General features: G+C 43.0%; 1 protein-coding gene across 5 annotated transcripts in view; it reads right to left on the bottom strand.

Moving 5' to 3' along the window:
• Positions 1 to 18,501, bottom strand: part of mpp7a (MAGUK p55 scaffold protein 7a) — a 449,393-nt gene that overhangs the window by 324,955 nt on the left and 105,937 nt on the right. Inside the window, exon 3 of one of the 5 annotated variants that reach the window (XM_078233787.1) lies at positions 1,706 to 1,795. The exons of the other annotated variants lie outside the window; for them this stretch is intronic. The gene's annotated coding sequence lies outside the window, so the exon portion shown is untranslated. The remainder of the gene's footprint in view (positions 1 to 1,705; positions 1,796 to 18,501) is intronic. 5 annotated transcript variants of the gene reach the window in all.

Below are 18,501 nucleotides of genomic sequence, written 5' to 3'. Positions count from 1 at the left end.
AGTGCAGTGGCATTACCATACATCATAGAAATGGCTACAATTATTTTAGCTGGACTTCTGTGCCTGCAAAACTTTGAACACTTGACTGCTGAATGCAGTCCACAGTTGTACTGACACCAACTATGGACAGTTCAAAGCACAACTACAGGATTCAAGTCTCTCATTAAAATTTGTGACTGGCCTGCAGGTTGAGCTATCTACATCAGATAACACGGTAATCCAAAATCCTTATAGAAAGGTGGAGAACATCTGGCATTAAGTTCACACTATCCACATTCAACACTTGCACTTTACTTGTGTATTCTTAAGGAAGAGGAATTAACAGACATAATACAGGCAGACATGGCACGAATCAATTCCAGCTTTCCAGATTGCCTGGATCTACTACAGTTCGCCTACTGCCACAAAGTTTTTTGACAGTTTATTTATTAGTGTCACAAATAGGCATACATTAACACTGCTATGAAGTCACTGTGAAAATCCCCCAGTCGCCACACTCCAGCGCCTGTTTGGGTACACTGAGGAATTTAACATGGCCAATCCACCTAACCAGCATGTCTTTCAGACTGTGGGAGGAAACCCACGAAGACACAAGGAAAATGTGCAGACTCCGCACAGTGACCCAAGCTGGGAATCAAACTGGGTCCCTGGCGCTGAGGGGCAGCAGTGCTAACCACTGAGCCGCCGCAACAGGTCTACAGCAGACACTATCTCCCTGGCCCTGCACTGAACCCTGGGGCACCTAGATAATGAAGACACCTATTTCAGACTCCTATTTATCGACTACAGCTCAACCTTCAACACCATTATGCCTGCAAAACCCATCTCCAAACTCCGTGGTCTGGGGCTCGGTTCCTCCCTCTACGAATGGATCCTGCAGTTCCGAGGCCACAGACTGCAATCAGCAAGGATAGGCAACAACACCTCCTCCACAATCATCCTCAACACCAGTGCCCCACAAGACATTGTCCTCAGCCCCTGACTATACTCCTTATACACCTATGACCAAATTCCCCTCCAACTTGATTTTCAAGTTTGCTGATGATACTACCATAGTGGGTCAGATCTCAAACAATGACGAGACCGAGTAAAGGATAGAGATAGAGAATCTGGTGAACTAGTGCTATGACAATAATATCTGCCTCAATGTCAACAAAACGAAAGAAATAGTCATCGACTTCAGGAAGCGTAGTGGAGGACCATGCCCCTGTCTACATCAACTGGGACGAATTAGAAATGGTTGAGCGCTTCAGGTTTTTAGGTGCCCAAGGTCACCAACAACCTGTCCTGGTCCTTCCATGCCAATGCCATAGTTAAGAAAGTCCACCAACGTCTCTACTTTTTCAGAAGACTAAGGAAATTTGGCATGCCCACTACGGCTCTTATCAACTCGTACAGATGCACCATAGAAAGCATTCTTTCTGGTTGTATCTCAGGTTGGTACAGTTCCTCCTCTGTCCATGACCGCAAGAAACGACAAAGGGTCGTAAACGAAGCCCAGTCCATCACTCAAACCAGCCTCCCATCCAATGACACTGTCCACACTTCCCTCTGCCTCGGAAAAGCAGCCAGCATAATCAAGGACCCCATGCACCCCGGACATTCTCTCTTCCACCTTCTTCCATCGGGAAAAAAGATACAAAAATCTGAGGACACATACCAACCGACTCAAGAACAGCTTCTTCCCTGCTGCCATCAGACCTACCTCGTATTAAGTTGATCTTTCTCTATTCAATTTCATCACTGCAGAAATGGAATACCACTCAGGAATATTTCAGACCAGATACCAGGACAACTGCAAAACAAAATGCTATGACTGTAACACTACATTCTATACTCTCTCCTTTCCTTCTCTATGGGTGGCACGGTAGCAGTGGTGAGCACTGCTGCTTCACAGCTCCAGGGACCTGGGTTCGATTCCTGGCTTGGGTCACTGTCTGTGTGGAGTTTGCACATTCTCCTCGTGTCTGGGTGGGTTTCCTCCGGGTGCTGTGGTTTCCTCCCACAGTCCAAAGATGTGCGGGTTAGGTTGATTGGCCATGCTAAAATTGCCCCTTAGTGTCTTGAGATGTGTAGGTTAGAGGAATTAGCGGGTAAATATATAGGGATATGGGGTTGGGCCCAGGTGGGATTGTGGTCAATGCAGACTCGATGGGCCAGATGGCCTCTTTCTGCACTGTAGGGTTTCTATGATTCTATGGACAGTATGCTTTGTCAGTATAACATGCAAGAAACAATACTTTTCATTGTAAACTAACATGAGAATAATAAATCGAATCAAAAGTGCTTTGGCTACAGTTCAATCACCTTAGCTTAACATAGAAGTAAAATATCAAAATCTTCATGATAGATGTTACAGCTTCGGCAACAAAAAGTAATATAAGCACCACAGCGGGAGTAGGATTCCTTCTCAGCATATAGATGACAAAATGTCTTCAATCTGTAGATGTAATTAACAATAGAATAGCTGTTGCAGAATTCTACAGCAAGCAACAAGTCAGCATAATAACTTGTTGTGGTTAATTAACTGTAATTTTATGAAGAATTATGAAGGACAACAGAATTGATCCACCTCAAATTCTTGCTTATTGGAGGAGATAGAATTACCTGGCTGAGTAAAGGATCGCTTACTACTCATTTCATGATGATACAAATGGAAACAGAAAATTATTTCTTGATTACATCATGGAGTTTAACCTCTGGTCTGCAAATAATAACTTTGCAAAGAAAAGAGGAAAATTTTGGACATATAAATCCCCAAATGCTAAGAAAGTCCAGCTGGATTACATCTTAGTACAGAAAAAGTGGAAAAACAGCGTCAGGAATGTTAAAGCTTACAACTCACTTAATACCATTGGGTCAGACCATAGAATTATGACAGCAAACATTAGTCTTAGTTTAAGGGCTGTAAGAACCAATACAGGAATGCCAGGCAGAAAGTTAAACTGGAGTAGATCAAATAGATAGCAGCATGAGCAGCCAAATTATTGTATAGTTCTGCACCAGATTCACAAAGCTTTTCAATGACAACAAGAAAGCCCATAAGAATATTAATTCATGATAAAAACAGGAGCAAAGCAGGAACAAAAATCACCCCGAAGTAGGCAAATCATTTGAAGAAACCCAATCACAAACCCAAATTAGAGAAAGCAAGACAAGATTGAAAACAACCATACTGCAAATATCACATTATTCCTTTCATCTAAACTTACCAGCATCATCATCCATTATTTTCTGGTACGTGAGATTTGGCTTCCCAAAATGAATTGATGCTCTTCACCTCAACAATAAACCATGCTCCCAATGTCCATAGCATGCTCACTCTGTGGGGTGAGAATTTTCCATAGAAATTCGTATTAAATTTATTACTGACTACCCATATATGTGGCCCCTAGTTCTGATCTGCCCCAGAATCAAAAACATCTCTTCTTGAAGCTCCATCAAATCCTTTCATAATCTGAAAGACAGTACAGCCTTGTGTTTTCTGGAGAAAAAATGCCCCAATCCTATCCTGACAGTGAGACATGTTGAATGACTGCAGTCTTGATGGTGAAGGTAGTCTATATTGCTGTTATGTAGAGAATGGTCTGACACAAATGAGCAACTGGAAGAAATTAACATATCGGTATATGACTGATGTCACATATAGACTCGACTGGGTCAGCTTTCAGATTTTGGTGACAATTTGGCAACTTCATAACTATGTTTATTGCTATCAGCTTTTTATTCACATAAATATTGATGGCCTTAGTGAGAATTCTGAAAGATTCAAAACAACAGTTCCAGAGATGAGAAACTTCAGTTACTTGGATACGTTGAAGCTGGGTCTTTCCTTGGAGAGAAGATTTGAGAGAGGTATTCAAAATCATGAGGAGTCTGGACAGAGTAGATAGGGTCAAACTGTTCACATTGGTGGAAGAAGAGAGAACAATTGGGTTCATATTTAAGGCCATTGGCAAAAGAAACACTGGAGACATGAGGAGAATTTTTTTCACTCTCAGTGGTTAAGATCAGGAATGCGCTGTGTCAGAGTGCGATGGAAGCAGATTCAATCGAGGCATGCAAGAAGGAATTGGATTGATATCTGTAAAGGAAGAATTTGCAAGGTTACAGGGAGAAGGCGGGGGAATGGTACTGGTGGAAGTGCACATAGAGCTGGTGCAGACTGGTCAGACCAAATGGCCTCCTCTTGTGCTGCAACAATTTTGCGATTCACTGATCTTTTTGTTTTAAAAAACACATTCTCAAACTGCCATGAAGAAGTTCAAATTGATTTAATAATCGGTTTATTAATCTAGGCCATCCAAATTACAGCCAGGAACATAACCACTGTGCTACAGTACTGCATTAAGGTTCTATTATTTTATTAATTCTGTTCTTAACTGCTTCACGCTGAGTGGAAGCATTCAAATGTTCACTGATCAATTCAAATTATTTTCATTTTCTAACTTCATTCTGCCTCCATTTGCTGTTCATTGTTCCAAATACATTTGATCTTTATTTGAATTAAATTGTGACATTCACTGGCCACTATCCTTAATTGTTGACCCTTTTGAGCCCTGTTGATGTCTTCTTTGCGCGAGTTTGGTATCTACTAGACGGCACCATTGGAAATACATGTGGGAGCAAGGATCTACTGTTTTGAGTCAGGAGCCATTATATGTACATAATTCAAGTAAGGCCATACCATTAGCAAGTTCAGATCTAAGAGGAAGGTGACATCCACTGAAGAAAAGTTTGAATAAAGTTGATGGAATCTGTGCTAATCTGGCAGACAGGAAACAAAAAACACTCATATTCAGATATACAATCACGGCCTATGGATCTGCCAGAATAGGAAAATCAATTACCATCTAGGAATGGAAGACTCCAGAAGTGATCTCAATGCCTTGTAACCATCCAGTACAGCCCTCAAGTCTGCGAAAAATTGCTGTCCAAGACATTTAGAGAAGACCGCTCCTACGATGAAAGGCCATTAACTGCACCGCGGTGGGGGAAGGAGCAGGGAGACTGGAAAGGATTCTTGTGAGAGAAATTTATTTTCAATGTAATTTTTGGGACACCCTAATCTCAGTGTGTGGCAATGCTTCGCCTTCTTCATATTTCTTTCAATTCCTCGATGTGACAAACGAATAATAAAATCCATGACTTCATCGATGCCGTTGAGATCTTGAGACTTAAATATTCTAATACTCCTGGCCAGCATTCCACATTCTACTCGCCATAAACCTGACATTGTGCTTACGCACTCCAAATTCCATTCACCCATGAGTCTTGCCCTGACTGACCTACACTGGCTCTCAGTTAAACATTGCCTCTGGACAAATGAGGTAATACATTTTGGAAGGTCTAATACAGATGGGAAATATACAGTAAATGGCAGAACCCTTACGAGTATTGATAGGCAGAGGAATCTGGGTGTACAGGTACACAGGTCACTGAAAGTGGCAACGCAGATGGAGAAGTTAGTCAAGAAGGCATATGGCATGTTCGCCTTCATCGGCCGGAGCACTGAGTTTAAAAATTGGCAAGTCATGTTGCAGCTTTAAAGAACCCGAGTTATGGCCACACTTGGAATGGAGTGTTCAATTCTGGTCACCACACTACCAGAAGGATATGGAGGCTTTGGAGAGGGTACAGAAAAGATTTACCAGGATGTTGCCTGGTATGGAGTGAATTAGCTATGAGGAGAGGTTGGAGAAACTTGGTTTGTTCTCACTGGAACAACGGAGGTTGAGGGCGACCGGATAGAAGTCTACAAGATTATGAGGGATATGGACAGAGTGGATAGTCAGAAGCTTTTTCCCAGGGTGGAAGAGTCAATTACTTGGGGGCATAGGTTTAAGGTGCGAGGGGCAAGGTTTAAAGGAGATGTACAAGGCGAGTTTTATTTTTACACAGAGAGTGGTGGGTGCCTGGCACTCGCTGCCGGAGTAGGTAGTGGAACCAGATACAATAGTGACTTTTAAGAGGCGTCCTGACAAATACATGAATAGGATGGGAATAGAGAGATATGGTTCCTGGAAGAGTAGGGGGTTTTAGTTCAGTTGGGGAGCATGGTCGGTGTAGGCTTGGAGGGCCAAAAGGCCTGTTCCTGAGCTGTAATTTACTTCGTTCTTGTTGTTGGTTCAAGTTTAAAATTCTTAGTCATGATTTCAAGTTCCCCCTATGTTCTCACCCTTCTCAAACTCTAATTTCCTCCAGCACATAACCCTCATATCTTTGCTCCTCTAATTCTGGTCCCCCTGATTTTTACCACACTGCAATTGGTGGTTAACCTTCAACTACCGCATCTCGTACTACCTCTGGCAGCTTGTTCCAGACTTTCACCACCCTCTTCTGTGAAAGATTTTGCCCCTCTGGAACCTTTTGTATCTCTCCCCTCTCACCTTAAACCTATGCCCTCTATTGAGATCCATAAAATAATGAGAGGCATAGATCAGCTAGATAGTCAACATCTTTTCCCAAAGGTAGATCAAACTGTTCTCAGTTGAATCAAGTCTCCAGCACTTGTGGCTCACCATGACAACACCACTGAACAAACCACAATAATTTATGTTTGTTTTTGGTGGATTGGGGAGCAATGGTAGAAAAAAATTGAGGGGAATATCAGAGAGCTTTATTGTTTGTAATCTGTGGCCGCTAAAATTCCACTCAGATTATCAAACATCATTTGAGAGAAAAAGGACTATACGTTATATTAGAAGAAGCAATTGAGTTTAAAATGCAGAGACCAATTTGAAACCAACCATTGCAGGTAGTTTGGTAGTTACGACAAATGAGGGCAACAGCTGGGGAAATGCATGGAATCTAATCAATTATGCAACTGAATACAAGAAAACCCAATAGAAAAATTAATACCGAAAAAATGAAATAACAGTGGAAAAATAATTTTCAAAAGCAAATGGCTCTAACACAAGTCCAAAGAGATTAAAATATAACAGGTGTCAGGAGCAAACCCCCTTTTCCAATAGTACAATAATTATCTAATCTTTTAAAAATGAACGGTCCTGAAAATGGACAATTGCTAATAGCTATAAACTGAAACAGCATGGGATAATTTTGTATTTTATAATCGTTTTCATGTGTTTCATGTGCCCTGAAAGGTGAAGACCATTTTTAAAATAAGTTAGAATTTATTGAGAGGAATACGATCTTTAAATGAACTTCACAAAATCTGAAATGTGAAGTAATAGGAAACAATACCAGCCAAAGTTAACAAGCATTTACTGTTTTTGGGAGCCAAAAGCCAATAGCAGATCTATACAAAACTTAACAGCAAGTGTCATTTTATGAGGTGTGAGGAAGAGGTTACTTTCTGCAATTGCTGTGCAACTTATTTCAGTAAGAGTTTTAACACCACCAAGTTAAAGTTTATTTGGTAGCAAATGCCATTAGCTTTCGGAGCGCTGCTCCTTCGTCAGATGGAGTGGAAATCTGCTCTCAAACACTTGATTTTGTGTCTCTGTATGCCCTGTTTGAGAGCAGATATCCACTCCATCTGACAAAGGAGCAGCGCTCCGAAAGCTAATGGCATTTGCTACTAAATAAACCTGCTGGACTTTAACCTGGTGCTGTTAAAACTCTTACTGTGTTTACCCCAGTGCAACGCCAGCATCTCCACATCACAACTTATTTCATGGGCGGCACGGTAACACAGTGGTTATCACTGCTGCTTCACAGCTCCAGGGTCCTGGGTTCAATTCCCGGCTCGGGTCACTGTCTGTGTGGAGTTTGCACATTCTCCTCGTGTCTGCGTGGGTTTCCTCCGGGTGCTCCGGTTTCCTCCCACAGTCCAAAGATGTGTGGGTTAGGTTGATTGGCCAGGTTAAAAAATTGCCCCTTAGAGTCCTGGGATGCGTAGGTTAGAGGGATTAGTGGGTAAATATGTGGGGGTAAGGCCTGGGTGGGATTGTGGTCGGTGCAGACTCGATGGGCCGAATGGCCTCCTTCTGCACTGTAGGGTTTCTATGATTTCTATGATACATTAAGTTGTTTCCATAGTAATTAAGTAACACTTGATAATTTACTGAATTATCACCAACTCTTCAATGCAACTGCCCGTTGGTGCAACACTATGGTGTAAGATGGAAAATTTAAACTGAATGGATCAACAACAATTTACATTTAAGTAGCGTCTTCCAACAAATAAAACATCTCAGGGTCTTTCACATGACTATGACAAAGCCAAATATGACGCAACATAACAGGAAAAAATAGGCCATTCAGTACTTGGAGCCCGTTCAACCATTCAATGAGACCATAGTTGGTCTTCCACTTCAGCATGATTTTCCTGCACTATGCCCATATCCCTTGACATACATCTTAGTCTTGAACATCACATAAGATGGGAGATTACAAGAAAGTTCCATGAACCCAAGACTCTTGCTACACAAGGAGCTTCCGAATCCACTTGCCTCCCATTACGCCAGCTGATATAGCTAAAAATAAAGTACCATGCCAAGGAACAACAGCAGAGGCCCTGTGGCAGCAGCAATGAAACCAACAAGCCACCATTAAAAACACTTCCATGTCACAGGTCCCACAGCCTGCTCACTCGACTTCAAACTGCCACACCAACATTGGGCACTCTTCAACCATTTCCGCACTGGACAAGACCTTTGTACAGCAAATTGGTACAAGTGGGTGTTTGCAGGCATCTTAGACTGCAGCTGTGGTGCACCTCAATCTATGACTCACATCATTGAAGAACTCCCATGTGACATAATTCTGTGGCGGGCTGAGAGAGCTCCATTTAACCACTGTGGAAGCTGTTGCCTGGCTTGGTGATTACGGCACATGATTAAAAAATGACTCAGCCACTACAGCTCTCTGGGCCAGCAAATGCCAAAGATTCACCACCCTCAGTCAAAATATTCCTCATCGCAGTCTTAAATAGCCTACCCCTTTACTCAGACTGTGTCCCCCGGTTCTAGATCTACCAGCCAAGCAAAACACCCTTCCTGTATCTACCTTGCCCAACCCTGTCAGAATTTTTTGTTTCAAAGAGATCACCTCATATTTCTAAACTCCAGAGAATAAAGGCACAGTCTACTTAATCACTCTATCCCAGGAATGAATTTAGTGAACCTTCTTTGCACTCCCTCTCTGGCAAGTATATATTTCCTTAGATAAGGAGACCAAAACTGCAGGTGTGGTCTCACCAAGGCTCTATATAATTCCACTGAGATATCTTTACTCCTATTTTTACTCCTATATTCAAGTCCTCTTGTAATAAAGGCCTACATACAATTGTTCTTCTTAACTGTTTGCTGCACCTGCATATAGCTTTCAGTGACTCATGAACCAGGGCACTTCGTCCCTGTGATGTTCAACATTTCGCAGCCTCTCACCATTTAAGAAATACTCTGCATTTCTGTTTTTCTTACCACAGTGGATAACCTCACATTTCTCCACATTGTATTCCATCTGCCAATTTCTTTTACCCGCTCACTCACTCAGCCTCCCCAAATCCCCTCGAGGCATTTTGCATCCTCCTCAACATTGTAGGGTTCATTCATTCCTCCAAATAAACCATGGGTGCACGATTTTAAGATTTCTTTATTGAGCATTATTTAAAATTAGCATTTACAGAAAGCAAAATAAGGATTACTTAAGAGAGCGAGAGAAATAGAGAAAGCAGCAGAAGCCAGTATTGTGCTGGCCAAAGAACTCAAAACAGTATGGATTGAACTGACTAAACATCGATCTGTGTCTACAATATAACGAAATACTTATCTGTGTTATTAAAGAGCTGGGTACAAGCAGTGTCTCGCTGCCTAAATAACTGCCAGCTGTGATCATGAAAGCTTCAGTTTACTTTATGAGAAACCTGTTTACCTTACATTGGACATTCAAAGAATGTAGGCAATTTCTAAGTTAAACCCAGAATTCCAAGCTGAGATTTAAAATATGGTCAAATTAGCTTAAATTAGCTTTAAAGCATAGCATAATTAGTTACATTCAGCAGAAATACCTTAAAATGAAGCCTTTTAACGAAAGCAAACCATACAGAGGATCCCACAATACTCACTTCCACTTGTGTCATCTGCAAACTTGGAAACATTACATCTAATCCCCACATCAAAATTGATAGGCTGGGATCCCAAGCACTGATCCTTGCAGTGCCCCACTCGTCACAACCTGCCAAACTGAAAATAATCTATTTATTTCTACTCTTCATTTGTTGTCCGTTAAACAATTCTCAATCCATGCCAGTATATTACTCCCAATCCCCCATGTGCTCCAATCTTGCTTATTAACCTGTGTGGGACCTTCTCAAAAGGTTTCTAAAAACTTAAATATACCACATCCACTGGTTCCCCTTTGCTAATTCTGCTAATTAGATCCTCAAAAACATCAACAGGTTTGTGAAACATGATTTCCCTTTCATAAATCTATCACGACTCTGCCCAATCATTATTTTCCAAGTCTTCTGTTACCACATTCCTTATTCTAGATTCTAGCCTCCTCCCTCCTTCTGATGTCAGGCTAACGGGTCTGTAGCTTCCCCCTTTTTCTCCCTTGTCCTTTCTGAAACAGTGGGGTTACCCCATTCTACCCCTTTGTAAATTTGATGTCATTCAAAGCTCATCTGCCCGTGTCCTAACTCACACCACGTCATGTTCACCAATCACTTCTTGAGCTCGATAATGTACAGTTGTTCTTGGCTAAGTCACACTTCAGTTTTAAAATTCTTATCCTTGTTTTCAAATCCCTTCATGCCCTTGTCCCTCCTTTGTAGCTATCATCGCCAGCCCTCCAACCCTTCAAGATAGCTACTCTCATGTTTTCAGAATCCCCGATTTTAATTACTGCATCATTGGTTGCTGTGCTTCCAAAGCGCTGCAATTCCTTTCCTAAACATTACATGTCGCTCCCTTTCTTTTTTCTCCTTTGAGACTCTCCTTAAAACCTACCTCTTGAACAAAGCTTTACGTCATCTGCCCGAAGAACACCTTATTTGGCTCCATTAGATCAAATGCATTAGATCAAAGGAAGAGGTGCATAAAGTTGCTGAAAGAAACAGTAAACTGAGTGTTTGGGAGCATTTAGAATTTTGTGAAGGAGGACTAAGAAAAAGATTAAGGGAAAAGAAATTAGCAAAAACACATCTCACTGATCCTTGCAGTCGAATCAGGAGAACATATAATAGGTAATAAGGAAATGGTAGAGGAACTAAATAACTACTTTGTCTGCCTTCACAGAAGCAAATACAAAAAAATTCCCAGAAATAGTGGAGAATCCAGAGGCCAGTGTACATGAGAAACACTTTTCCCTTTCTTAATCTTTTTCCTAATCCTCCTTCACAGAATGCTTAATGCCATTAGAATTCTAAATGCCATCTAAATTACCATTTTTTTCAGCATCTTTAAACACCTCTTTCTTTGATCTAATGCATTTGATCTAATGGAGCCACATAAGGTGTTCTTCGGGCAGATGACACAAAGCTTGGTTAAAGAGGTATGTTTTAAGGAGAGTCTCAAAGGAGAAAAGAGAGGGAGAGACGTGCAGGGTTTAGGAAAGGAATTCCAGAGCTTCAGACCTCAGGAGCTCAAGCCACAGACACCAATGGTACAAACGGCATAGGTAAAAAAAAAAAAGATGAGGTTCTAAAAGCAGAATACAGGGAACTAGGAAGAAAGTTAAGAAATCGGACCTCAAAGGTAGTGATCTCATGATTACTATGGGTGCCACGTGCTAGTCAGAGTAGAAATGACAGGATATATTGGATAAATACTTGGAAGAAGAGATGGTGTCAGGGGGAGGGTTTCAGATTCCTGGGGCATTGGGACCAATTCTGGAGGAGGTGGGACCTGTACAAACGGGTGACACCTGGACAGGACGGGGACTGATGTCCGAGGAGGAGTGTTTGCGAGAGCGGTTGGGGAGGGTTTAAACTAATATGCCAGGGGGATGGGAACCTTTGTATGGAGTCCGAGAAGGAGGGAGCAAGGACAAAATGCGGGGAGAATGTTCCAACTACATCAAAAATCAGGAAAAAAGTTCAAAGGAAGGAGAACTCAGGAAATGTTATTAATGGAAGTGTTAGAATTTAAAAAGGGGGTACAAAAACTAGCATAAGGGCACTTCATCTGAATGCTCGTAGCATTCGAAACAAGGTTAAATGAGTTGACAGCACAAATCATTATGAACAAGTATGATTTGGTGGCCATTACAGAGACAGGGTTGCAGGATGGTCACGACGAGGAGTTAAATATCCAGGGATATCAGACTGTTCGGAGGGACCAACAGAAAGGTAACGCAGGTATTGTAGCTCTGATATTTAAGGATGATGTAAGGACGATAGTGAGAGATGATATAGGTTCTATGGGAAAAAAAGGTTGAATCCTTTGGGTGGAAATTAGAAATAGTAAGGAGAAAAAGTCACTGATAGGTGTAGTCTATATGCCACCAAATAATGACATCATGGTGGGGTGAGAAGTAAACAAAGAAATAACTGATGCATGTAAAAATGGTACAGCAATTATCATGGGGGATTTTAATCTCGATATCAATTGGTCAAACCAGGTCAGTCAAGGCAGGCTTGAGGAGGAGTTCATAGAATGTATCCGTGATAGCTTCCTTGAATAGTATGTAATGGAACCTACGAGGGAGCAAATTATCCTAGATCTGATCCTGTGTAATGAGATAGGAATAATTAATGATCATGCAGTTAGGGATCCTCTCGGAAGAAGCAATCACAGTATGGTTGAATTTAAAACACAGATGGAGCGTGAGAAGGTAAAATCCAATACCAGCGTCTTGTGCTTAAACAAAAGGAGACTACAAAGGGATGAGGGAGGCATTGGCCAAGGTAGATTCGGAGCAAAAACTTTATGGTGGGACAATTGAGGAACAGTGGAGGGCATTCAAAGCGATCTTTCACAGTGCTCAGCAAAAGTATATACCACTGATAAGGAAGGACTGTAGATAAAGAGATAATCAGCCATGGATATCTAAGGAAATAAAGGAGGGCATCAAATTGAAAGAAAATGCATACAAAGTGGCAAAGATTAGTGGGAACTTAGAGGATTGGGAAATCTTTAAAAGTCAACAGAAAGCCATGAAAAAAGCTATAAAGAAAAGAAAGATGGATTATGAGAGTAAACTAACTTAGAATATAAAAACAGATAGCAAAAGTTACTATAAATATATAAAACAAAAAAGAGTGGCTAAAGTAAACATTGGTCCTTTCGAGGATGAGAAGGGGGATGTAATAACTGGAAATGAGAAAATGGCTGAGGCATTGAACAGGTATTTTTTGTCGGTCTTCACAGTGGAAGACACAAATAACATGCCAAAAATTGATGACAGGTGAGGACTGAGAAACTATCACGAAAGAGGTAGTGTTGAGAAAGTTCATGGGGCTAAAGGGAGACAAGTCTCCTGGTCCTAAATGAGATGGCGGGTGAAATAGCAAATGCACTAGTGGTATCGCTGGACTCTGGGGGGGGGGGGGGGGGGTGTGTGTGTGTGTGTGTGTGTGTGTGTGTTCCCACACTTCTGCTGCGCAGAGATTGGAAAACAGCAAATGTGACGCTAATGTTTAAAATGGGAGGTAGACAAAAGGCAGGTAACTATAGGCCGGTTAGCTTAACTTCTGTCGTAAGGAAAATGCTTGAATTTATCATCAAGGAAGAAATAGTGAGACATCGGGATACAAATTGTCCCATTGGTAAGACGCTGCATGGGTTCATGAAGGGAAGACCATATTTGAATAATCTGGTGGAATTCTTTGAGAACATTACATGTGCAGTGAACAATGGGGAACCTGTGGATGTGGTGTATCTGGATTTCCAGAAGGCATTTGACAAGGTGCCGCACCAAAGACTGCTACATAAGATAAAGGCGCACGGTGTTACGGGTAATGTATTAGCATGGATAGAGGATTGGTTAGCTAACAGAAAGCAAAGAGTGGGGGGTAAATGGGTGTTTTTCTGGTTGGCGATCAGTGACTATGGTGTGCCTCAGGGATCAGTGTTGGGACTGCAATTGTTTATGATTTACATAGATGATTTGGAATTGGGGACCAAGTGTAGTGTGTCAAAATTCGCAGATGACACTAAGATGAGTGGCAGAGCAAAGTGTGCAGAGAACGCTGAAAGTCTGCAAAGGGATATAGATAGTCCAAGTGAGTGGGCGAGGGTCTGGCAGATAGAGTACAATGTTGGTAAATGTGAGGTCATCCATTTGGTAAGAATAACAGCAAAATGGACTATTATTTAAATGGTAAAAAATTGCAGCATGCTGCTGTGCAGAGTGACCTGGGTGTCCTTGTGTAACAATCTCAAGGAATTGGTTTGCAGGTCCTGCAGGTAATTAAGAAGGCAAATGGAATTTTGTCCTTCATTGCTTGAGGGATGGAGTTTAAAAACAGCGAGGTTATGTTGCAGCTGTATAAGGTGCTGGTGAGGCCACATCTGGAGTACTATGTACAGTTTTGGTCTCCTTACTTGAGAAAGGATATACTGGCACTGGAAGGGGTGCAGAGGAGATTCACGAGGTTGATTCCGGAGTCAAGAGGGTTGGCTTATGAGGAGAGACTAAGTAGACTGGAGCTATACTCATTGGAATTCAGAAGAATGAGGGAGATCTTTTAGAAACATATCAAATTATGAAGGGAATAGATGAGATGGAAGCAGGGAAGTTGTTTCCACTAGCAGGTGAAACTAGAACTAGGGGGCATAGCCTCAAAATAAGGGGAAGCAGATTTAGAACCGAGTTGAGGAGGAACTTCTTCACACAAAGAGTTGTGAATCTGTGGAATTCCCTGCCAAGTGAAGCAGTTGAGGCTACCTCATTGAATGTTTTTAAGGCAAGGATAGATAAATTTTTGAACAGTACAGGAATTAAGGGTTATGGTGAGCCTTCCACCTTCTTCCGTCGGGAAAAAGATACAAAAGTCTGAGGTCACATACCAACCGACTCAAGACCAGCCTCTTCCCTTCTGCCATCAGGCTTTTGAATGGACCTATCTTGCATTAAGTTGATCTTTCTCGACACCCTAGCTATGACTGTAACACTACATTCTGCACTCACTCGTTTCCTTCTCTATGAACAGTGTGCTTTGTCTGTATAGCGCGCAAGAAACAAGACTTTTCATTGTATGCCAATACATATGACAATAATAAATCAAATCAAAATCATTAATTATGCATCTGGGTGTTTTAGACCATTTGTGGCAAGCTGGCTGAGAATGCCATGTAACCTGCTGTCATGTCCAAATGCCATACTGAATAGGAGCCCATCATCGTCAGCCCACTCTTTAAGAAAGAAGATGGATCTCCTGCAAATGATGATGGATCTTCAGGAACATTTGAAGGGTGGACCCTGTCAAGAAACAGAATCTGAATGGTTCACCTGCAGAAGCACATCCAACCCACTGCCGTGGTGATACAAAGTCCAGGGTTGCAGACTACCTCCATCCTGAACTGTGGAGACAGTTCCAGGCTGTGCTCAGCTAAGTCCTGACATCCTGCCATGGTGGGAACATGTGGAAGATCCCATTGTAAATTCATACTGGCGTGGAATCGGGTTCTGGGTCTCCCGCCGTGCACACACGTGCACACACACACCAAACTCACTGGAGGCTTGGGAGAATTCCACCCAATGGTTTCAGTATTCCCAGCATTTATTTGAAAAATTTCCTGCTCACCCAACCAAGGATGTCAGACCAGCAGTCTGACAATTCAGAGAGAGTAGAGGGGTTGTGTGACTGATGGTGCTGAGATAAAGCTGGATTTCATCAGTGAACCTGGGGGGTCTGGCCTCATTTGTTCGAAGTGGTGCAGGACAGAGGGAGAGATTCTCAGCAGGAGTACTGAGGGTGAGTAAAGTGCTGTGATTTATATATTTAATCCGTTTTCTCGCGGGCTTTTTTCAAGGGTTTAAACTCTGAGGAAGTGGGAGTAGGCTGCAGGGGATTCTGGCAGATTGTGTTTTTTAGTATAAAAGTCACTCTATACAGCGGGCAGCGTGCTGCAGAGTGAGTGGGAAGCTGAGTGAAAGCTGTAAGGGCTTTGGCTCACAGGGCCTAGGCGGGAAGGGCGAGCAGGGGTGAGTTTAATTCATTTTTGCTGTTTCTACCTGGTACTGGCAAGGTATCTAGAGGGGATGGGTGTCCTGGCAGTGCAATGTTCCTCTTGCACTATGTTTGAGGTGAGGGACAACGTCAGTGTCCCTGCTGATTACACCTGTGGGAAGTGCACCCATCTGCAGCTCCTCCAAAACCGTGTTAGGGAACTGGAGCTGGAGTTGGATGAACGTAGGATCATTAGGGAGGCAGAGGTGGCCATAGACAGAAGCTTTAGGGATACAGTTACTCCGAGGAATGAAAATAGATGGGTGACAGTGAGAGGGGCTGGGAGGAAGCAGTCAGTGCAGGGATCCCCTGTGGTCGTTCCCCTTAGCAACAAGTATTCCGCTTTGGATACGGTTGAGGGGGACGACATACCAGTGGTGAGCCACAGTGAGAGGATCTCCAGCACTGTGTCCGTCTCTGTGGCTCAGGAGGATAAGGGGGAGAGCGGGAGGGCAATAGTTATTGGGGACTCGTTAGTGAGAGGGATAGATAGGAGGTTCTGTGGCAGCAAAAGAGACTCGAGGATGATATGTTGCCTACTGGATGCCAGGGTCCGTGACGTCTCGGACCATGTCTTCCGGATTCTTAAGGGGGAGGGGAAACAGTCACAAGTCGTGGTACACATTGGTACCAACGACATAGGTAAGAGAAGGGACGGGGATTTAAAACAGGAATTTCGGGAACTGGGCTGGAAGCTGAGAGCCAAGTCAAAACATGTGCTCATCTCTGGTACGTTGCCGGTGCCACGTGATAGCGAGTTGAGGAACAGGGAGAGAGTGCAGTTAAACATGTGGTTGCAGGGATGGTGTAGGAGGGAGGGTTTCAGATACGTGGATAATTGGAACACATTCTGGGGAAGGTGGGACCTGTACAAACAGGACGGGGTGCACCTGAACCAGAGGGGCACCAATATCCTGGGAGGGAAATTTGATACGGCTCTTCAGGGGGGTTTAAACTAATTTGTCAGGGGAGTGGGAAAAGGAGTTGTAGTCCAGAAGTCAGTGTTGAGGGTGGTGAGGTATTGGGGAAGGTATCAAGGTCAAGGGTGGGTACCGGGAGACAGGAAGGTGAGTTGAAGTGTGTCTACTTCAATGCAAGGAGCATCCGGAACAAAGTAGAGGAACTTGGGGCGTGGATTGGTACTTGGGACTACGATATTGTGGCCATTACGGAGATGTGGGTAGAACAAGGACAGGAATGGTTGTTGGACGTTCCAGGGTATAGATGTTTCAGTAAGTGTAGGGAAGCTGGTAAAAGAGGTGGAGGAGTAGCATTGTTAATCAAGGAGAGTCTAATGGCTGCGGAAAGGCACTTCGAGGGGGATCTGCACACTGAGGTAATATGGGCTGAAGTTAGAAATAGGAAAGGAGCGGTCACGTTGTTAGGAGTTTACCATAGGCCCCCAAATAGTAATATAGAGATGTGGAGGAAGAAATTGCGAAGCAGATTATGGATATGTGTGGGGGTCACAGGGTAGTTGTCATGGGGGACTTTAACTTTCCAAATATTGATTGGAACCTTTGTAGGTCAAATAGTTCGGATGGGGCAGTTTTTGTGCAGTGTGTGCAGGAGGGTTTCCTGACACAATATGTGGATAGGCCGACAAGAGGTGAGGCCACATTGGATTTGGTACTGGGAAATGAACCGGGCCAAGTGTTAGATTTGGTTGTGGGAGAGCACTTTGGAGATAGTGACCACAATTCGGTGTCTTTTGTTATTGCAATGGAGAGGGATAGGGCCGTACGGCAGGGTAAGGTTTACAATTGGGGGAGAGGTAATTATGATGCGATTAGGCAAGAATTAGGGGGCATAAGATGGGAACAGGAACTGTCAGGGAATGGCACTAATGAAAAGTGGAACTTTTTCAAGGAACAAATACCGGGTGTCCTTGATAGGTATGTCCCTGTCAGGCAGGGAGGAAATGGCCAAGTGAGGGAACCATGGTTCACAAAAGAGGTGGAATGTCTTGTGAAAAGGAAGAGGGAAGCTTATGTAGGGATGAGGAAACAAGGTTCAGATGGCTCGATTGAGGGTTACAAGTTAGCAAGGAATGAGCTGAAAAAGGGGCTGAGGAGAGCTAGGAGGGGACATGTCCTTGGCGGGTCGGATCAAGGAAAACCCCAAGGCTTTTTACTCTTATGTGAGGAATAAAAGAATGACCAGGGTGAGGTTAGAGCCGGTCAAGGACAGTAGTGGGAACTTGTGTATGGAGTCAGTAGAGATAGGCGAGGTGATGAATGAATACTTTTCTTCAGTGTTCACCAAGGAGAGGGGCCATGTTTTTGAGGAAGAGAAGGTGTTACAGGCTAATAGGCTGGAGGAAATAGTTGTTCGGAGGGAGGATGTACTGGCAGTTTTGAATAAACTGAAGGTCGATAAGTCCCCTGGGCCTGATGAAATATATCCTAGGATTCTTT

The sequence above is a fragment of the Mustelus asterias genome, chromosome 2 (genome assembly GCF_964213995.1).
Source record: "Mustelus asterias chromosome 2, sMusAst1.hap1.1, whole genome shotgun sequence".
In the NCBI taxonomy this organism is placed as follows: domain Eukaryota; kingdom Metazoa; phylum Chordata; class Chondrichthyes; order Carcharhiniformes; family Triakidae; genus Mustelus; species Mustelus asterias.
This window is presented reverse-complemented; position numbering and strand designations above follow the sequence as displayed.